This window comes from Prionailurus bengalensis, chromosome B1, assembly GCF_016509475.1.
Source record: "Prionailurus bengalensis isolate Pbe53 chromosome B1, Fcat_Pben_1.1_paternal_pri, whole genome shotgun sequence".
Classification (NCBI taxonomy): Eukaryota; Metazoa; Chordata; class Mammalia; order Carnivora; family Felidae; genus Prionailurus; species Prionailurus bengalensis.
This window is the reverse complement of record NC_057344.1, coordinates 86,279,741-86,300,933: the sequence shown is the minus strand read 5'-3', so window position 1 is coordinate 86,300,933 and position 21,193 is coordinate 86,279,741.

Here is a 21,193-nt window from a genome sequence, read left to right as displayed (position 1 = left end):
TAATGGTTCGCATCTGATTCAGGGGAAAATCTAACGTCCTTATCACAGCCTGCAGGGCCCTGTAGGATCTGGCTGCCCCTTCTACCACTCCAAGTTCACCCTCTTGCCTTGCCTCTTGCCTTTTGTCTCCTTTTTCTTTCTCTCTCTCTCTCTCTCTCTCTTCTTTTTTTTAATAGGCCAGGAGTTCCTTCTGTTGAAAGAGTCTATTCCCAGATAGCCATAGGGTCCTGCCTCACTTCCTTCAGGTATGCCCCGCAGGCCTTCCCTGCCAGCCTGTATGAAATAATCTTCTCCATCAGCTCCTTACATCCTCTTACTCTTCTCTGAGGCATGTTTTGCCACCAGACACATAGTGCATCTTATTTTGTCTTCTGAGTCCCCTTCTAGAATATGAGCCCATAAAAGCAGACAATTACCTTGCTTCTGTGTCCTCTGCACATGGAGCTGAGGCTGGCACACAGGGGCACTCAATACCTCTTCGCTGATGAACTATATTTCTTTCCATACATGAAGGAAACAAGATATTTTTGATGTAATAATAGTTAACAATTATTGATCACATACTATATATTGGGCACTATGCTGTGCTTCTTACATAAATTAACTCACTCAGTTCTCACAACAACCCTTGGGGCCTCAGAGCATTTTCTGCATGAATGACGAGAGGGAGGCAGAGATAACTTTGCTAATGTCACATGCTGATAAGGGGTGGAGTCTGGCCCAGAGACCAGGCTCAACCAGTAGGTCTCTTATTCAGAATACACTTCCTGCAAATTCATCAGTAGGCACTGAAGAACAGCCAAGATGAAAAAGACTATCCCCTAATTGTATTCCGCAGGGATGAAAAATATTTCCCACCATATAGTATCTCCGTCAGTTCCCAGCTAAACAGCACAGCAGAGTAAACACAGAGTGGAAAGCTCAGGGCACCCCCCTGCAGTTCACATTGCGACACCTGTGAAGCAATTTGGTGGAGACTAACAAGGCAACAGCAAAGGCTTGCTTAAAAACCTTTCTCAGGTCACACATACCTTGTACAGCTGGTAGGAGCTTCACAAGCCCATTTGAAGATGCGCACAGTCCCTTTTACCCTTGTAAATGTATTCATTTGTGTGTTTAACAAATATTTACTGAGTACCATCAGGTGTCAGGCACAGTTCCAGGCACTGGAGATATAAAATATCTTCTTTCATTGACTTTCACCCCATTTGTAACAAAATGGAGCTTATATATCAGTGACTTGGAGCTAAACTCTGTAGTCAGACTTGGATACAAATCCCAGCCCTGTTGTTCCTGATTACATGACCTCTGGCAAGTTACATAACTTGTCTAAATCTCAGTTTCTTTGTTTATACAGTGGAGGCAATATTGATGATCAGATCTACCACACCGGTTGGTTTATTAGGGGGATAAAATGAGATTGCCTGATGCACCCTAAGCATTCAGAAACATACTACCCATGATGGCAAGAGTGGGCTAGTAAAATCTTTGTGATTTTAAATATGGTTTTGTATGTATGATGAACTTGGAGTTTTCCAGCTAGAGTCAGTTCCTCTTAAGTGATAAGAGCTTGTCCAAATTTTAGCATCTTGAAAGAAAGAAAGTTCAGTCCACATTTTCAAGCAGAATGCTAAATTTTGTGATGAAGTCATAGGGTCTTACACTCACAATTAGACATCATAATAAGGCTATTAAAAGAACCCTGATTCATTAATTCGTTCATTCTTCTTTCCTTCTGGGGTTATCTGGGAAAGCTGCCCATTTGCAGAGAGCTCCTTTGGCTATCTTCCTTTGCCTTTCAGAGTCCTCAAAACAAAGTTCTTAAGTACCTCGTAATGGGTCCATGGGATTGTTGATTTTGTTTATAACATGTCAGAAGTAACAATTTTTATACTACTAATAGACTCATTACAAAGTATAAGGGATATCTCAGGTGGTTTCTGAATGGACTAAATATTCATATTTATTTATAGGCTCTTCTGCCTTCATGGACATTAGACCAGGAGTTTAAAACCATGAATTCTAATCCTGGGCCTAATACTAATTAACTGTTTGATCTTGACTTCACTGGGGCCTTGGCTCAGGTCATGATCCCAGGGTCATGGGATGCTTACCTATCTATATCCTAAGACTATTGTCTACATCATCTTCCAATTTTAAAATTCTACACTTGCCCATAAATAAAGCTAATCAACAAGAAACCTTATCTCCCCTTGGTCCATGGAGCTAAATGTGAGGACACAGGGACCTATTAAGGAACAGATGAGCACAGGAGCTCTAGCATTTCAAGTTGTAAGCCCCATATAACAAGACAGGAATAAAGGATAAAAATTATAACATCCATACATCTTTTCTAAGCATAAACATATGTTATAGCTACATTCATTTCCTTGAAAAATATTTGAATAATATTGGGCATTTAAAACTCACTGAACATGCAAATGCTAATATAGCTAATACCATGTACAAAAATTACATGACTTTCCTTATTTGTTGTTCAGTGACTCTAACCAAACCCATGGCACGTTTAGTTAGAATCAATGTTAGATTTGAGACTCAGTCCAGATCAGCACTTCAGAGGAGGCCGGTCTTCAAATGATGAGTTATCATCAGGCACATAACTTTTTGAGGGGTTTGGGATCCTTTGAGATAAAAGGGACACTTTCAGCCTGAGCTCCTGATGAAAAAGCTTAAAACTATTCTGCCCTTGGAAAACAAAAGAGCTCATCCAGGACAATTGACTATATTTTGCAGATTGAAAGGGATCATTGAGTAAATGTTTTGGTGCTAAAATCCTCCAGGTGAGGAAAATACTCTCTAACATTCCTTTGGACTCTGCATGTCAGGCTCCTTTGCACAGAAGAATGAGTCTGAGGTGTTTTCTGAAGAGAGGTTGGAGGCAGGTTGTCAGAGTGGTGGCTAAGCCAGTAGTATTCTGAATCCATTGAGCTCTTAATTACTGTCCTCCATGAGCCAAGCAAGTTAACCTGGGTCCATTGCACTGCCTGAGAAGAACTAAGGACTAAGTGACTATATTTTTACATGTCTGTTACTTTACGAATGTGTGGTGTAGTGTATGTTTGATGTAGATCGATGATTGATTCCCTGAGCTTGATAAAATAGGGTGCTAAACAGAAGATAAGGCATTTTAAGAATCCTCACCACTGCAGAGAGGTTATTTTGCATAAAATAGGCACTCAGTTTATGAACATTATAACTAAATAAGGTAGAACAAGTTTAAAACATTTACCCTCTTGAATATTTAGTTGGTCACAGTCCTAAATTTTCCTTAACTCCACACATGACTGTGTATACTTACACAATTGAGTAGCTATTTACAGGAATCATCCAAAAATGAACATCTTTAAGAACAAGTAGACATGAAAAGAACTGATGAGAAATTTTAGAAAAGGGCACCTGGGTGGCTCAGTCAGTTGAGTGTCCAACTCTTGATTTTGGCTCAGGTCAGGATCCCAGGGTCATGGGATCAAGCCCCATGTCAGGCTCCATGCTCATGGAGCCTGCTTAGGATTCTCTCTTCTCTCTCTCTCTTTCTCTCCCCCCACTCACACATACACTCTCTCTCTCAAATAAAAAAAAAAAGAAATTTTAGAAAAAAATGCGTCTTTTAAAATTAAAAATCTTAATAGATGGGATAACATTGAGACTGACATCAGCCAAGGAGAGACATGGAAAATAGTGCCGGGGAATTCACACCGAATGCAGCGTATGGAGACAAAAACTATGAAAGAGAAGTCGAGTCATAAATAATAGATGGAGAGGCTCCAAAATAAATCTATAGGCGTTCCAGGGAAAAACAGATTAAAGAGAAAGAGAAACATTCAGAGAGATAATGGCTGAGAATTTTCCACAGTTGAAGACATCCTTGAAAAGTTCACAACAAATTCCAAACAACATAAATAAAAATAAATCCACATTATAGGGAAACTGTAAAACATCAAGGGAAAATAGGACAATCCTAAAAGCTACCAGAGAAAAAAGACAGGTTACATATAAAAGGGCAATCAGGCTGGTAGCAGTCTCCTCATCAGCACTGATAGATGAAATAACTATTCAAACGGCCAAAGGAAAATAATCTCCTATCTAGCTAAATTTCACACTGAAACTAAACTATCGTGCAAAAGAACGACAAAATAAACACTTCATCCATGGGAAGTTTATCCCTTATAGACCCATTAGAGAATTGTCTTGACTACAAAGAAAAGAGCCTAATAATAATAAAACAATGGCTAACACTTTACACACACCAGCTACTTTTAATCTTATGATAACCCTATGAGGTAGATATATATTTTAGCCCCATTTCACAGTGAGGAAACTGAGATACAGAAAGATTAAGATCTCATAGCTGGTAAGAATCGGGATTTGAACCAGGCAGACTAGGAAGACATTGGATGAAAGAAATAATAAGTAAAGAAGTTGACAAAATAAATGGAAATATTTTAAATAACCATTGACTGTAAAAAATAAAAAGGAAAAACTAAAATTCTATATAATAATAACAAGAGTTTTTTCCATATGTATCTAAATCATGCTAACACCCTCAATGTATTTAAGAGAATGGTAATAAATAGTACCTTGAAAGTTTTTATAAAAATTTATAGTTACATAGGTTAAAAATGTAAGGGTGATGACAAGGAGAGAAAGGCAATTTATTATAGTTTCAAGATCAGTGAGGAAAATTAAAAGTAGAATAAAGGCATTTATCAGTTCAGCAGAAAGCAAGAAAAGGAGGAGGGAAATTATGATGAGGAAAAGAATGGTGAAAGGAAAACAAAATAAAGACCGTGGTAAGGACATGTTCAAATATATCACTAATCACAGTAAATAAATGTTAAATGAAATTTGCATGTTAAAGGAACTTACTGATCCATTGTATTTTTTAAAATAGCCAAGAAATTTTATTATCCAAGTTTTATATCTGCCTCCTACAGATTAGTATTATTTTAATCAATGATCGATTGAGAACATTCAAACAATGTATCTTGCATTTCTAATTTAAAAACCCATATTTAAAAATTGAGACTTGGTGTTTACATAACCATGATGATAAGGGAAATTAAAACCCAGACAGATGGATATTTGTAAAAACTGATATTTCAGGAAAGGACTTGAAGTAAGAAGTCCTTTCCAACTGGTCCTTTCATTAGAGGACAATTATTTTAAAATAGAGTTTTTTCCTAATTGTACTCTGGACTATGTCAAAGGAAAAACATTCAGCAATCTTCAAGCTTTTACCTCCTAAAATTTTAGATAGATTGCTGTTCAGAACAATTTTCTAATCAACATTGTAGGAAATCTTCTATTTGATAAAAGGCCAAATGTCTACATACTTGAAAGTTGAATGATCTTTTTAATGTATTACTGTCATCTATTATCTACCACGCTCAACCAGAAGGAACAATTTTTATTGTCTATGTGCCTTATGAATATGAGATTAAAATGTAATTCTTGTTGATCAAAACTGTAGATTCCACGTCATGATTAATTCCAAGAACACAGATTTCTGCATCTTCCGTGGAAACCGTACTTTGCAGTAGTAACAACATTCTGAGTTTTCAGGTTGTCATTATCTTGCTCTTTTTGATTGCAAAGTGCAAAAGATTTCTGAATAAATTGCCTGCACATCGAGAGCTTCCTGCAACTACCACCACAATCAATACAGAAAACCGTTTCATCACGTTAAGCCTCCCTCTTGCTACCCCTTTAAAGCCACACCCACTTCCTCCCCGCCCATCCCTATTCCCTGGCAACCACTCATCTTTTCTCTACTTCTATAATTTTGTTATTTCAACAGTGTTATATAAATGGAATCATTCAGTATGTAACATTTTTTTGTCAACCATCATTATTCTCCTGGGTTTCATCCAAGTTGTGTTTATCAATATTTCTTTCCTTCTATTGGTGAGTACTCTTACTTGGTGTTGATATATCACAGTTTATCTGTTCACCCCTTGAAGGACAGCTGGATAATTTCCAGTGTGGGGTTATTATTAATAAAGCTGCTATTAATATTCATGTACAAGTTTCTGCATGAACCTAAGTTTTCACTTCCCTGTGGTAAATGTCCGGGAATACATCGCCGAATCATTTGATAAGTACATGTTTGATTTAAAAAATGCCAAACGTGGGGCTCCTGGGTAGCTCCACCGGTTAAGCATACACTCTCGATTTCAGCTCAGGCCATGACCTCACAGTTTGTGAGTTCGAGCCCCACATCAGGTTTAGCGCTGCCAGTGTGGAGCCTGCTTGGGATTCCCTCTCTCTCTCTCTCTCTCTCTCTCTCTCTCTGACCCTCCCCCCAGTCTCTCTCTCAAAATAAATAAACATTAAAAAAAATCAAACTATTTTCTTGAATGGATGTCCTATTTAACATTACCACCAGCAATCTATGAGTGATCTAGATTCTTGTCAGCATTTTGTGTTGTCTTTATTTTTAATTTTATCCATTCTCATAGGTATGTAGTGATATCTTGTCATTTTAATGTACATTTCCCTAAGGGCTAATGAAATTAAATATCATTTTATGTGCTTACTTGTCATCTGTATGTTCTGTTTGGTAAAGTTTGCGGTCATGTCATTGGCCCATTTTCTAATTTGATTATTTGCTTATTCACTATTGTACATTTGAGAATTCTGTATAGTTTTGGGGGCACCTGTGTGGCTCAGTGGGTTAAGCGTCCCACTCTTGACCTTGGCTCCTGATCTCATGGTTTGTGGGATCCAGAGCTGCGTGGGGCTCTGTGTTGATGGGCACAGCTTGGGATTCTCTCTCCCTCTCTCTGCCCTTCCCCCACACGCACACCCACTCCCTCTCTCTCTATCTCAAAATAAATAAATAAACTTTAAAAAAAGAGAATTCTTTATGTTTTCCATATACAAGTAATTTGTCCGGTATATGTTTTGCAAATATATTCTCCCTGGTTGTAATTTGTCTTTTCATCCTCTTAAGAGTCTTTCCCAGAACAAAAGTTTTTAATTTTGATGAAGTTCAAATTATCAGCTTCTCTTTTTATGGATTCATGCTTTTGACCTTTTCCAACAATAAGTTGAGCCTATTTTTGTGGATTTCTGTCTGGGTTCTGTATTCTGTTCCATGGATCTATGTGTCTATCCCTCCAACCATGCCACATAGTTTTGATTACTATAACTACATAAGTCTTGATCAGGTAGGCTGATTCTTCCTATATTATTCTTTTAAAAAAAATATTTTACCTATTCTAGTTCCTTTCTCATTTCATAGAAGTTTTAGATAATCTTTTTAAATTTTATTTTTATTTTTTAATGTTTATTTATCTTTGAGAGAGAGAGAGAGACAGAGTGTGAATAGGGTAGGATAGAGAGAGAGGGAGACACAGAATCGGAAGCAGGCACCAGGGTCCAAGCTGTCTGAACAGAGCCCGACGTGGGGCTCGAACCCACGAACCACAAGATCACGACCTTAGCTGAAGCTGGACACTTAACTGACTGAGCCACCCAGAAGCCCTAGAAGTTTTAGATAATCTTAATTACAAAAAATCCTGCTGATATTTTTATAGGAATCACATTAAACTTGGGGAAATCGACATCTTTATTGTGTTGAGTCTTTCAATTCATGAACACAGTATATCTCTTCATTTATTCAGATCATGTTGTAATTTTCATCATACAGATTCTATACATTTTTGTTTGATTTATATTTAAATATCTAATATTCTTTGGAGCATTAATAAATGGCATTGCATTTTTTAAAATTCCAGTTTCTACTGATTTATTATTAGTATATAGAAATGCAACTGGTTTGGGCATGTTAATCTTATGTCCTGCTACTTGCTAAACTCACTTATGAGTTCTAGGAGGCTTTTTGTTGTTGTTGCTTTTGGTAGATTCCTTTGGATTTTCTAGCCATACAATCATGTTACCTGAAAATAGAGACATTTTTATTTATTGCATTCAACATATTGTATTTTTAAAAAGTTAAATTTTGTGCTTTGTTCAAGATACACAGCTTTAAAAGATTCTGAAAATATGAAAAAGAGAATGGAAAAAGATATACCAGGTGAGTACACACACACACACACACACACACACACCAGATGTTAGGGATTTTTTAAAATATTAGAACAACTAGAATATAAGCATTAATAAATATAAAAATGGGATACTACATAAGTACCAATCCACCAAGAATACCTAATTATCATAAACTTCTCAACTAACAACATAGTCTTGATTTATCAGTAAAGCAGAAGCAAAAACTGACAGTTATAAAGATAATTTTGCAAAATATGGTGTGATGCTCAAACACACTTATATATTAAAAATTAATTGGCGGGCACCAATTGACTTAGTTGGTTAAGTGTCCAACTCTTGGTTTTGGCTCAGGTCATGATCTCATGGTTTGTGAGTTCCAGCCCTGCATCAGGCTCTGTGCATGGAGCCTGCTTGACATTCTCTCTCTCCCTCTCTCCCTGCCCCTCTCCTGCTCACTCTCTTTGTCTCTCTCTCAAAAATAAGTAAGTAAAGTTTTAAAAAAATTTTAAAAGAAAAAATTAATTGGGGTGCTTGGATGGCTCAGTATGTTGAGCCTCCAACTTCAGCTCCAATCATAATCTCACAGTAAATGAGTTTGAACTCTGCATTGGGCTCTGTGCTGACAGTTCAGAGCCTAGAGCCTGCTTCAGATTCTGTGGCTCCCTCTCTCTTTGCTCCTCCCCTGCTCATTCTCTGTCTCTGTCTCTCTCAGAAATAAATAAAAAACAGTAAAAAATTAAAAAAAAAACTAATTAATCAATCAGAAAAAATTACAAGGAAGTAAAATTTTGAACAATAAAGTTATCAAGTTTGAGTTAATAGGGGTACACACACACACACACACACACACACACATGCACACATACATCCCACATCCAAGTAATAGAAAGTACACTTTAATCAAGCACTAGTGGAACTTGTTTAAAATGAACCATAAAAAGAGGTTACAAATTTTAAAATAAAGTTGCCATATAGACCACAGTCTCTTGTCATGGTATGTTTAAATTAGAAACAAACAATAAGAAGAAAATGTACAAAGCATATATCTTTGGAATATTAAATATACACTTAAATATCCAATGATTAAGTAGGAGATCACAGTGGAAATAATAAAATATTTAGAAATAAACACTATGAAATTACCACCTGTCAAATACAGAGATGGGCTAAAATGGTACTTAAAGATACATTTAGATTTAAATTCAGTCATCAAAAAGATAAGAAAACTGAAAATAAGTGAGCTAGAATAACAGAGTAAACCTGGAGAGAGTGAAAGGTAGGAAATGATAATAATAAAGTTGAAATTAATAAAATAGAAAACAAAGAAATAAGAGAAAGCAAGCAAATCCAAAATCTGCCCTTTTAAACTATTAAAACCTAATTATTTGAATTGGTGAATCATTCACATGGTTCAAAATTCAAAATGTATGAACTAGCATGTAATTAAAAACTTTCATTTCTTTTAAATGGCCATCCAATTTTCTTCTGAAAGACAACCAATATTATATTCTTTCTCGTCTTTTGAGTGATTGCTTTTATACATTAAGCCAGTATACACAGCATAGTGCCCACCTCCATCTTTTAGCTCAAAGATGGTAAGCTGGATATATTTTTCAGATCTTTAGCAAGTCTTGAGTAAGACAGAGAAGGGGAGAGGGAGAAAGGGAGAGAGGGAGAGAAGACCCAAACAAGATTGGGAAGGAAAAAGAGGACATAACCACGGATGTGGTGGAGATTGTTAGTGTCTTAATATTTATCGGCATAAATATTATGCCAATAAGGTTTCATATGTATGCCAACAAACTGGAAAACTCAAATGAAGTAGATGATTTTTCAGAAAAATATTAACTATCTGGGTCAGTCATGGACCAGTCATGAAAACAAAGCCTCTTCAGGTGATCTAATAAGAATTTAACACAGGAGATTTGCTACAAAAGGAGAACCTCAAAGAGAAACATCAGGTAGTGAGGCAAACCTAAGATTAGTACCACCAGGAAACTGTTACCACCTCTGGAGGGGGCTGGAGGGATCAAGGGGGGGACTGGCATTACTGGTGTGTAAGCACCAAGGTCACTGACAGGAGCTGGATCTGTGGCAGGGGCTGAAAGGGAGCTGGACCATGGGGAAAGGCTGTAGGAGCTGGAACCCCAGAGGAGACAACCACCTCTGGAGGCAAAGAGAAGACAGGAGAAATGGTGAAGCTTCTTCCTCCCTCCTGCCCACTAGGCTTTGGCCAGTGCTTACCATTGATCAGAACTAGCTAATTGAATAGGAAATCTAAGAAATTTAGTTTGCAGCAGGAAAGCAGATAAATGATCTGAGAGCAAATAGGCAAAAAAACTGACATCATAAAATAAATTCTAGAAAAAAAAATCCGAACAATAAACCAGTTACCATTAAACCAATGAAATCTGCAGGTAAAATATTTCCTTTTTTTTTTTTTTCAACGTTTATTTATTTTTGGGACAGAGAGAGACAGAGCATGAACGGGGGAGGGGCAGAGAGAGAGGGAGACACAGAATCGGAAACAGGCTCCAGGCTCTGAGCCATCAGCCCAGAGCCCGACGCGGGGCTCGAACTCCCGGACTGCGAGATCGTGACCTGGCTGAAGTCGGACGCTTAACCGACTGCGCCACCCAGGCGCCCCGGTAAAATATTTCCTATACCCTTCCCAACCTCCTAATCTCCAAAGACCCTGGACCCAGACAGTTTTAAATTTTTTGTTTTTAATGTTTATTTATTTTTGAGAGACAGAGAGACAGAGTGAGGGGTGGAGGGGCAGAGAGAGAAGGAGACACAGAATTTGAAGCAGGCTCCAGGTTCTGGACTATCAGCCCAGAGCTCGACATGGGGCTTGAACCCACGAACTGTGAGATCATGACCTAAGCCGAAGTCGGATGCTGAACCGACTGAGCCACCCAGGTGCCCATATGGACACAGACAGTTTTATAAGAATTAAACAGATAATCTTAGTATTACATAAGTTATATTAGATAACTTAAAAGTAGAAAAGCTACCCCATTTATTTCATGAAGCTAGTATAACTTTGAAACTAAAACTAGAGAGGGATAGCATAAGAAAAAGATAATCATAAAACAATCATATCTCACTTATGAACATAGATGGCAACATCCGAAGTAAAATAAAAACAAACTGAATTCAACATATGTATATGTATATATCTATATAAATGATACATCATAATTAAATGAAGTTTTCCCATCATGCAATGACGTTTCAACATCATAAAATATATAAATGTAATCAGCATTGTCAGACTGAAAGAGAAAAATCATTCTGAACAAATGCAAAAAAAATATGTTGGGATAAAATAAAATATTTAAAGTTTTTAAAAATCTTAGTAAATTATGAATAGAATGGAATTTCTTTAAATCTTATTTCTAGACTCACCGTTTCCACTTCATCACCTAATATTTTATCCTCAACCCAACTAAATCAGGCCATAATCTTCACCATTTCACTGGCAAATTTAATGGAAAATTGTTATTTTAGTGTCTTAGCAGTTTTTGACACAGAGGATCTCTCTCCCTGCTTCTTGCAACAGTTTCTTTCCTTGGCCACTCTGACTATACTCCCCTGGCTTTTTCACCTGGATCAGTGGTCATCCATTGTCAATCTTATTCGTTGGTGCCACCATATCTTTCTGATATGTAATGTTCAAGTTCCCTGGAGTTCAGCCTTCCATCCTCTTTGTTCTTCCCGCCTCTTTATACTTGACTCCTGAGTGAATTTTAACCCTACATGTGCACTGGTAACATCCAAAGGCATATCCAGCTCCAACCTTTTCATTGACATCTTCAGTAAATGTAAAATAAGTATCTCAAACCTCAGTTGTCCAAAGCAGAACTCTTGGTTTCCCTTCTTCCCTCACCAACACCCAAACTTTTCCTCTTCAGAATCTTCCTTACTCTGTAAAGGCAACTCCATTTTACCAGTTGCTCAGTCCAGATATGTAGGGTCATCCTTAACTGTTCTCTTTCCCTCCACTTTACATCCAATCTATCATTAAATCTTGTTGATTTTATCTTCAAACATATGTTTAATGCAACCAGCTCTTGCTACCTTCACAGCTACCAACACAGTCCAAGCCGGCATAATCTCTTATGCAGTTGACTTCAATTGCTTCCTGATTGGCCTCTCAGCTTTCATTCTTTCTGCCCTGCCATCAATTCTGCTAACAGCAGCCAGAAAGAGTTTCTCAAAACATAATTCAAATCATGTCCCTTCCTATGGCTCCCATGAGTCTTCTATCAGTACTCAGAGTAAATTCCAAACTTCTTGCCATCACCTAGGTGGTCTGACAATACTGCCTCAGTGACCTATGTCCTACCGTTCTTCTTGTTTGCATCCTTCTAGTCACGTGGCTCTTCATCTGCTTCTTGGACATACAAGGCTCATGCCTGTTTAGCATTTCTTTTGTTGCTCCCTGCAAAGACTGCCTTTCTTCCAGCCCTTATATGACCTGTGATGCTCAACCATTTCCCTTTTAAAGAGTCTTCTCACCTTGCCTTCTAGAATCTCAGTGAAGAACCTGAAGTGGATGGCCTCTTCAGCCTTAGCTAAAGAAAGCCACCTTGTTTATGGTCGTACTATTTCCTGGCATAGTTGTATCTAATGCCTGAGCCTTACAAAGGTATAACGGCCAAGCCCTCCTGTCCCACTTACTCTAGCCCCTGAATGGGGTCATTGCACCCAGAGCTCCCTATCAAAATGGACAAGGCTGTTGCTGGACCAGCACTGCAATTCAACTTCTCTCTCTGCCCACTCTTCTTTGTTGCTTCTCACTTCCACAGATGTTGGTCCCAGGGAACTTCCTAATACATAACCTGCACACTGATTTCTATCTCAGAGTCTGAGTCATGCAATCCACCTGGCTTATTCAATTCTCTGCTCTCCTGTTAATTTCTCAGGGAGGCCTTCTCTGAATACCCTACCTGAAATAAGCATTTCCCTACCAGTCTATTTTTCTTTAAATCATGTATCAATTCCCAAAAGTGTGTGTGTGTGTGTGTGTGTGTAGAAAAAAAGTTCCTGGCACAGTGAAAGATCTGAATAAATATGTGTCGAATGAAAGGCTGAATATACCTGATAATGGGTGTCATAAATAAAAAACAATAGAAACCCTTTTCTTAATTGTAAAATTTTAGAATTTTAAAGGAAAAAAATACAACATCTGGTATTACCCTACTGTTTAACAGTTTAACAGTCAATAAGATGAAAATAATCATAAGAGGAATAGGAACTGGGAAGGAAGAAACAAAATTATCTTTATAGGTAAATTCCACGAATGTCCATGAAAAGAAGTGCAAAAAAAGTGTTCAGACAATATATTCAAATTAAAAAGGAAATCTGACCTATGCCAAATATATTCAATATAAGATGAGAATACAGCTCTATAGCATTTCTATACATAAGTAATAATAATTTGAAAATATGGTAAACAAGATAATTTATAAGATTAATAAAAATCATAAGTACTTAGGAATAAATATAATAATGGTGTATAAGGCATTTTGAAAGAATTCACAAAAGATTTGTTGAAGAACATGAAAGAAGACTTGAAAAAATAGAGTGAAATGCTATGATCATGGATAAGAAATCTTAATATAGAAAGAAGTCAATTTCTTCAAAATGCATCTAAAAAGTAAGTACATCTCCAGTGAAAACCACAATAGTTTTTCACAGAACTTTACAAGCTAATTCTAAAATTTATTTGGATGGGTAAAGGGCAAAAATTAGTTAAAATAAATTTTAAAACCACAAAATGGGAAAATCCTGACCCAATATCAGACAGGCATATTTAAGATAATATAACTTTAGGGCAAAGAGAGACAAGTTGATGAAACAAAATATAAATACCCAGAAACAGGACTATGGAAAACTTGGGGGTAAGACAGAGGTTGTATCATAAATCAATATCAATATTTTATAAGTAGTGCTAACACAATTTATATGGAAAAGAAATGAGTCCTACTTCACACCACACACACACACACACACACACACACACACACACACACATTTCTAATGAATTAGAGTTAAATGTGAAAAGCAAAAAATTGTGAAGAAAATATAAAAGTTTTAATATAACAAATCAGTGTAGGGAAGGATTTGTTAGATAAGACATAACATCCCAAGCCATAAAGAAATATTGATAAATGTGATAACATCTTAATTTTAAAATGTAACATCAAGAGAAAGAACACACAACAATAACAACAAAATTCCAACTGATGTAAAAAGACAAACTATAGACTAGAAGGAGATATTTGCCATGTATTGAACTCACAGAGCATTCGTAAGACAAAAAATCCAAGGGAAAATTGGGCAAAAGATATAAAAGATAATTTACAGAAGAAAACTGGATGTCCGTAAGCATATGTTAAGATGGCCAAACTTACTAATAATCAGGAGAGTGAAAATAAAAATGAGATACCATTTTATACCTATTGGATTGGAAAGAATAAAAAATTCTGACTCTAACAGAGACTCTCCTGTGCTACCGTCAGGGGTAGAAATTGGTAGAACAACTTTGGGGGACAATTTGAATAGCAAAGTTAAGATGCTTGTATTTTACCATCCAGTAATTCCATTTCTAGGAAATATTCTTTAGTGGAGAGAAACTCTTACACAAGAAGTAATGTGCAAGAAATTTATTGCTGCATTATTTGTAGTAGAAAAATATTGGAAACCACCTAAATAACCTTCAATATATAAAAGCGACTGTGTAAATTGTCAAATACAGTCATGTAGTGAAATACTGTGCAGCTGTGAAAATGAATGACCTAAAAGTACATGCTTCAATATGGATAAAGCTTAAAAAAACATAATGCTGAAAAAGTAAGCTAGAGAATATATAGAGTACAATAATGTTTATTTAAAGTTTAAGAACACACACAAAAAATAAGGCTATATGTTGTTTATGTTGTATACTGTGTAATTACAGATATAATCCATTATAAAACCATTCATGGAAATGCTATACAACATTTTTTCTTCAGGGAAATAGAAGTGATATGGTTGGAAAAGGGTACACAGGAAGCTTTAACCATATTTATATTATTTCTTTTAAGAAAAGATTTGATCTACCTATGATGAAATGTTGGGATTTGTTAAAACAGTGCTAGGCATAGAAATGTTCATTATATTATTCTTTATACTTCATGTATGTTTGAAATCTTTTATTTAAAATATTTAACTTTTAGGGGCGCCTGGGTGGCTTAGTCAGTTAAGCGTCCAACTTGGGCTCGGGTCATGATCTCACAGTTCGTGAGTTCAAGCCCCACATCAGGCTCTGTGCTGACAGCTCAGAGCCTGGAGCCTGCTTCAGATTCTGTGTCTCCCTCTCTCTCCGTCTTTGTCCCTCTGCCTCTTGTGCACACACTCTCTCTCTCTCTTTCTCTCAATAATAAATAAATATTAAAAAATTAAATTAAAAAAAGAAAATATTTAAATTTTAAGATATTCTAAAATTTAAAAAATTATCAAAACTTTCAGTTTTTTCAAAATGACCCAAATGCCCACGAGTAGAGAACTAGTTAAGCAAACATTAGTATGAAATGAATTACTATGCAAATATTTAAAATGATGTTTAATATTTATGCAATACAGAATGATGTCTACATATGTGTTGAATGAAAAAGATTATAAAATATTATGTATAGTAGAATTTCATGTATATATCTGATGTTAAAAAAATTTAAATGACTGTGGTTAGACCTAGATAGATGTTCTTTGCAATTATTCTCTATTTTTTTAAATTTTATTTTAACGTTTATTTATTTTGAGACAGAGAGAGACAGCATGAATGGGGGAGGGTCACAGAGAGAGGGAGACACAGAATCTGAAACAGGCTCCAGGCTCTGAGCTGTCAGCACAGAGCCCGACGCGGGGCTTGAACCCACGGACCGTGAGATCATGACCTGAGCCGAAGTCAGACGCTTAACCGACCGAGCCACCCAGGCGCCCCATATTCTCTATTCTTAATTATCATGTGAATTTTTAGAAATATGATAAAACTATTGAAATAAAATTCACCTACGATAAAACTATAAAATAAAATGAAAAAGAAATACCAATATTCACTTATTTAACTTTTCGTTTACTTTTTATCAGTGTATAGTGTTGAAAGCCAGCAAAACTGCAGTTACATTTTACCCTCAATCACTGATGTTAGCCATGGGAATCAGTATCAAATTTTTTGAAAAGTAACTTGGCAATATGTAACAACAGCACTCCCATAACAGGAGTTTCCCAAGGAAATGAAGATGCACATAAGAATGTACAAGCAAGGATGTCTTTGTTATAGCATCATGTAGAATGTTAAAGAATTGGAAACAACCTAGATGTCCAACAATAAGGAATGACTTGATAGATACCAGTGCATATAATACTAAGCACACACATATTTAAAACATTTTTTAAATTTTTATTTATTATTTTTTTTATTTTTTGAGAGACAGAGCACAAACAGGGGAGTGGTAGAGAGAGAGGGAGACACAGAATCCAAAGCAGGCTCCAGGCCCAAACCCACGAATGTGAGCTCATGACCTGAGCTGAAGTCTGACACTCAACCTGGTAAGCCACCTAGGCACCCCAGTACACACATATTTTATGTAACAGTACATACAATACTAAGTAGCCAACAAAAAGCATGTGTTTAAGGAATAACTAATAAGATAAAACATGTCCACAAATAAAAGCAGAATATATGATATATTTCAAATTTTGTCTTACATGTATTTTAAAGACAGTGAAGAAACACACCAAAATTTAACAGTGGTTTTCTCTGAGTGGTTAGATGATCAGTGATTTTTACTTTATTTTTTTAAGCTTATTTATTTTGCGAGAGAGACAGAGTGTGCGTGCACACACACACACACACACGCCAGAGCTGGGGAGAGGGAGAGAGAGAAGAGAGGGAGAGAATCCCAAGCAGCCTCCCTGCTGATGGTGCGGAGCTTGAATCCACCAACCATAAGATCATGACCTGAGCCGTTGCTTAACCAACTGAGCCACCCAGGCGCCCCAGTGATTTTTATCTTTAAATCTATTTCTTTATTTTATAAATTATAAAAATATATATTTAATGACCTGGGGGGAAAAAACCCTGCTTTTTAACAAAGAAAACAAGCTACATCTCTGAGGCGTTCTCATCTCAGCACTTCATCTGACTGTCCAATCTAGGTAGCACTAGCCCATCAAGCGCATAGAGATCCCTGGTTATAGTCTGCTGCAGGTAATTACAAACCACCAGTATAAACTGCCCCCTTGGCCAGACTCTCTTTCCAAAAAATGTAAGCAGGATTAGAAGTCTGTACAGGTCAACAAACAAGAGAGACTAGTGAAAGATCAATGTTTTATTCCTCAATCTTGCCCAAGTATGTAAATACTCCTTACTATCCATTGCCCCAGGTTTATTAGCCATTGCATCATCCTGAACTGGTTTGTGACACAAACAGATAGCATTTGCTCCTTCCCAGAGGAAGGGTTAAGCGACAGGAAAAGAGGAGTGGATTAAACAAGGATGAAAAACTATCAACATGTCATAAAATATACATGCTATTTCTGATTTATTCCTGTTCATTTGAGCAACACATCTAATGTGTTACTAACATTTCTAGTAATTCAGTGTTGTTGTCCCTCTAATAATGCATTAGTGTCTGTAATTCTCATTTGGACTTAGTGAATTACTGTTTTATTTAATGAAAAAAAAGATAAATTGTACTTGATTTGTATTTATTAATTTCTATGAATTTGGTATATGACATGTATGAAAGCTTAGGCACATAATTTCTCCTTTCTTTAATTTACAGCCAGGGAACTGTTTAAATATAATTTTAAATGATGCATAAAATGCTTCCTGACATATTTGTTTTCTGAATTTCCAACATGCATATTTGCCATTTCTATATGATGAACAAACACTGCCTTAAATCGTGGAGAAAGAAAAATGTTACCTGTTTAGGATTCTTTTATTAAATCCAAGCTCTTGTATTTTGGTGGCAGCAGGCTGAGTTTCCTGGAGGTTGATAAGTTTAGTTGCAGTTGCGATCTGGTTCATGCTAACCCAATTTGATAGGTAAGGCTTTGCAGGTGTAGCAATCATCAATTTGGTGCAAAACCTCAGAACAAAGTCTAAAAATAGATGTCACTTTGATAGTATTTGGGGGGATAGAAGTTAAATAACAGATGAGGCATGTTTCTTAAAGAAAATCATTATTTCTTGGATTATTTCCTAGGCATAAAATAGATTTTTCTTCATATTTAATTTCCTCAGAACGATTCTACTTTTCCTATTCTGAGTTTTGGTTGTAATAATTTGTAACTCCTTTGAAACGCTCTACATACAGCACTTGTTCAGATGTTAACTTATCACGAAATTTCTATTTTGAATTTTTCAGATAAATGCAAGCTTCACACTGTATTTCTTTTCCTTCAGAATAAAAGGCAACTATTTATTTTGCCTTATTTTTAACCAAAAAATATCTGATTAAAAAAGATCACTGACTCCTTCATGAGCCATCAGTGAATGAAAAAAATGGGGAGGCTCCAAGTGCGGCTCTTCTCCTGACTTCTGTCATTAAAACAGATGTTCTCTATAACCTTGACCAAACAACTCCATCCTCTAATCAGAAAGGAGCAGACTTGTTTGTGGATTTATGATAGATGTCCGTGCCAGAGCTTGGAAGACTGTCTAGGACTGTGGGCTCTTACAGATTTGTTTTTGTGCTAAAATTTGGCTTGTAATTCTTATTTTAATTTGTTTTATATACTTTCATCCACACATGGTTTTCTCTTTAAAAAAATCTTCCTATTAATTGGGTATTTCAAATGTATTCATCACAATTATGAGTAGCTATAGCTTTAAATATATGATGGACTTGCTGATGTCAGCAGCTAAGAACTAATGCTGCTGATATCAGCTGACAGGACACTAATTACTAGTTATGTGGCTGTTGCCTGCTTAAGGAGCTATTCAGTGAGTTATGATTTAGAAAAGCTGGAGAGCACAGGGCTGATTTGTGAAGAGATATCTAATATGAAAATACCACAGAAGTTCTCAGATTGATCCTCATGACAGAGATCTGTCTAATTAGGAAGTGTCTATTTTAATACTAAACCACAAAAAAGCCCAGCTGGAAAAGAAGAATTTATAGGAAGACACAGAGCCATCACTAGTTTTGGCTGGCAGCAAATGCAGCCTAAGCATGTTTCTTCAGCGTTTAATCAATAGTGGCTATAGGACACTTACTCCCTAACAGACAATCTATCTCATCATATCAAGAGGGAGGGTCTTCATAGGTGATCTGCACGGAGAGCCCCTATTCAACACCACTTGTCTTACCTTCAGAGTTGATGCCTGTCTCGAAGCTAGACAGACGCTTACTAAATTATCACTGAGAAGGTAGCAGAACTGGCACTGTTCTGTCCTTGGGTGATTAAGGGAGCCACTGTTCTGGGATCCAGGTGAGGCATGACAGTGGAGAGAATGGGGACATTTCATTCAACCGAAGAATTAGGTTGGTAAATCTGCTGTTAGACCCTAAAGTTCCTGAGGACAGGAACATACTACTAAATTTTTATTCTACGTGTGCTCAGTAAAGACCGGTGGACTGACCCTGGAGAGATATTTGGGGGGGAAATAGATTCCTGGGAAGCTAAGAAAGGGAAATCTGGCCACTTATCTGCCATACACTAGAAGACACCAAACCTTCACTGAGCTGTCTCTGTGGAGTTATTAAGGCTATGTCCACACAATGGCTTGGAAACCTTTTTGCAGGAACGAAACCAGGTATGTAGGTGTGGGCACCGGTCTTTACACCTCAGCTGGGTTCCTTCTTTCCTTGCCTCTGTGTCTGTGTCTTCAGTTGGTATGCAGACAGTTTTACAGAACAGCCTGCTGAGCGGGTTGTTAATGAGTCATGCCTGCTCCCTGGTTTGCCTTTGGCACAGCCTCAATCTCCACGAAGAGACACAGAGTAGAGGAGAAAAAGGTGTTTTGAAAACACTTGCTTATGTTGATACATGTTTTATTGTTACTGATCTAGCCACAGAAGAGGGAATAGGTGACAAATCATCAGAGGTTATTCCAGAAATATCAACAAATTGATGTCACACGTTTTTGAGTCTTCGTTCCAGAGTGTGAAGCCCTGGACTGAAGCACACAGGGTGGGATGGAAACAGGATGGCCCTCAGGCCAAAAAGAACAGTGAGTATTCACTGTCCAGCTTGACTGCTGTGCAACTATGTGACCATACATAAGTTCTATATCCTTCTGCGCTTCAGACTTCTCATCTACGAAATATCTCCCTATTGCGGAGAGGATTAAATAAGGTCATACCTATTACAATCCTAGCGTGATGCCAGGCGCGATGGGCGTAACCCTTATTGCCTTTGCCCTTTGTCTTATTTTGGGTTTTCACCACAGCAGTCTCTGAAACACAGATTCGCTGGACACCAGTGTAGGTGACTGAAATGTAATCCTTCAGGAAAATGCTGCGACACAGAACCTCAGCATCAACCCACCTGAGGGAGGAGAGTGCTGGGGTATTTATACACTTATTCCCAGGACTCACTGGTTGAAGACTATTGGGAGGGGAGTAGATTAATTACCAGGCAATTCCAGCCTGCTGTGTGCCTTCTGCTGTTCTGTGGGGGAAGCCCTCGGCACAGAGATGCAATTCTGAGAGCTGGAAGTCAGCCGGAGAACCCTGAAATTTCCTAAGGATGTGGGCAGGGCAGTGACAGACACAGTGGGGAATACCAAGACATCTAAAACGCAGTAGTTTCCATCAAGAGGCCACCAATCTAATAAGGAAGCTAGAACAGTTGAAGCTTCAAAGGAAAAGGTTTGTGATGCCAAGATGTCTGCAGCTTCCAGGAGAAATCAGCACCTGGATCTCCCCAGGGTGACCTCACTACATTGGGGCTTCTGGCTCCTAGCATTACATCTGATCTGTCAGAATCCACAGGGTGAATTTGGAGGAGCCATCAGATTCACCTTAACCAAAACCCACAGAGTCGGAGCAAAAAACTAGAATGCCCGTGTGTTCCTTTGCATTCTCCCTTCGTAGGACAAGCTGCATGAGAGGCCAAATTACAGTATTAACATGAATTTTAAAATGGAGATTCTGAA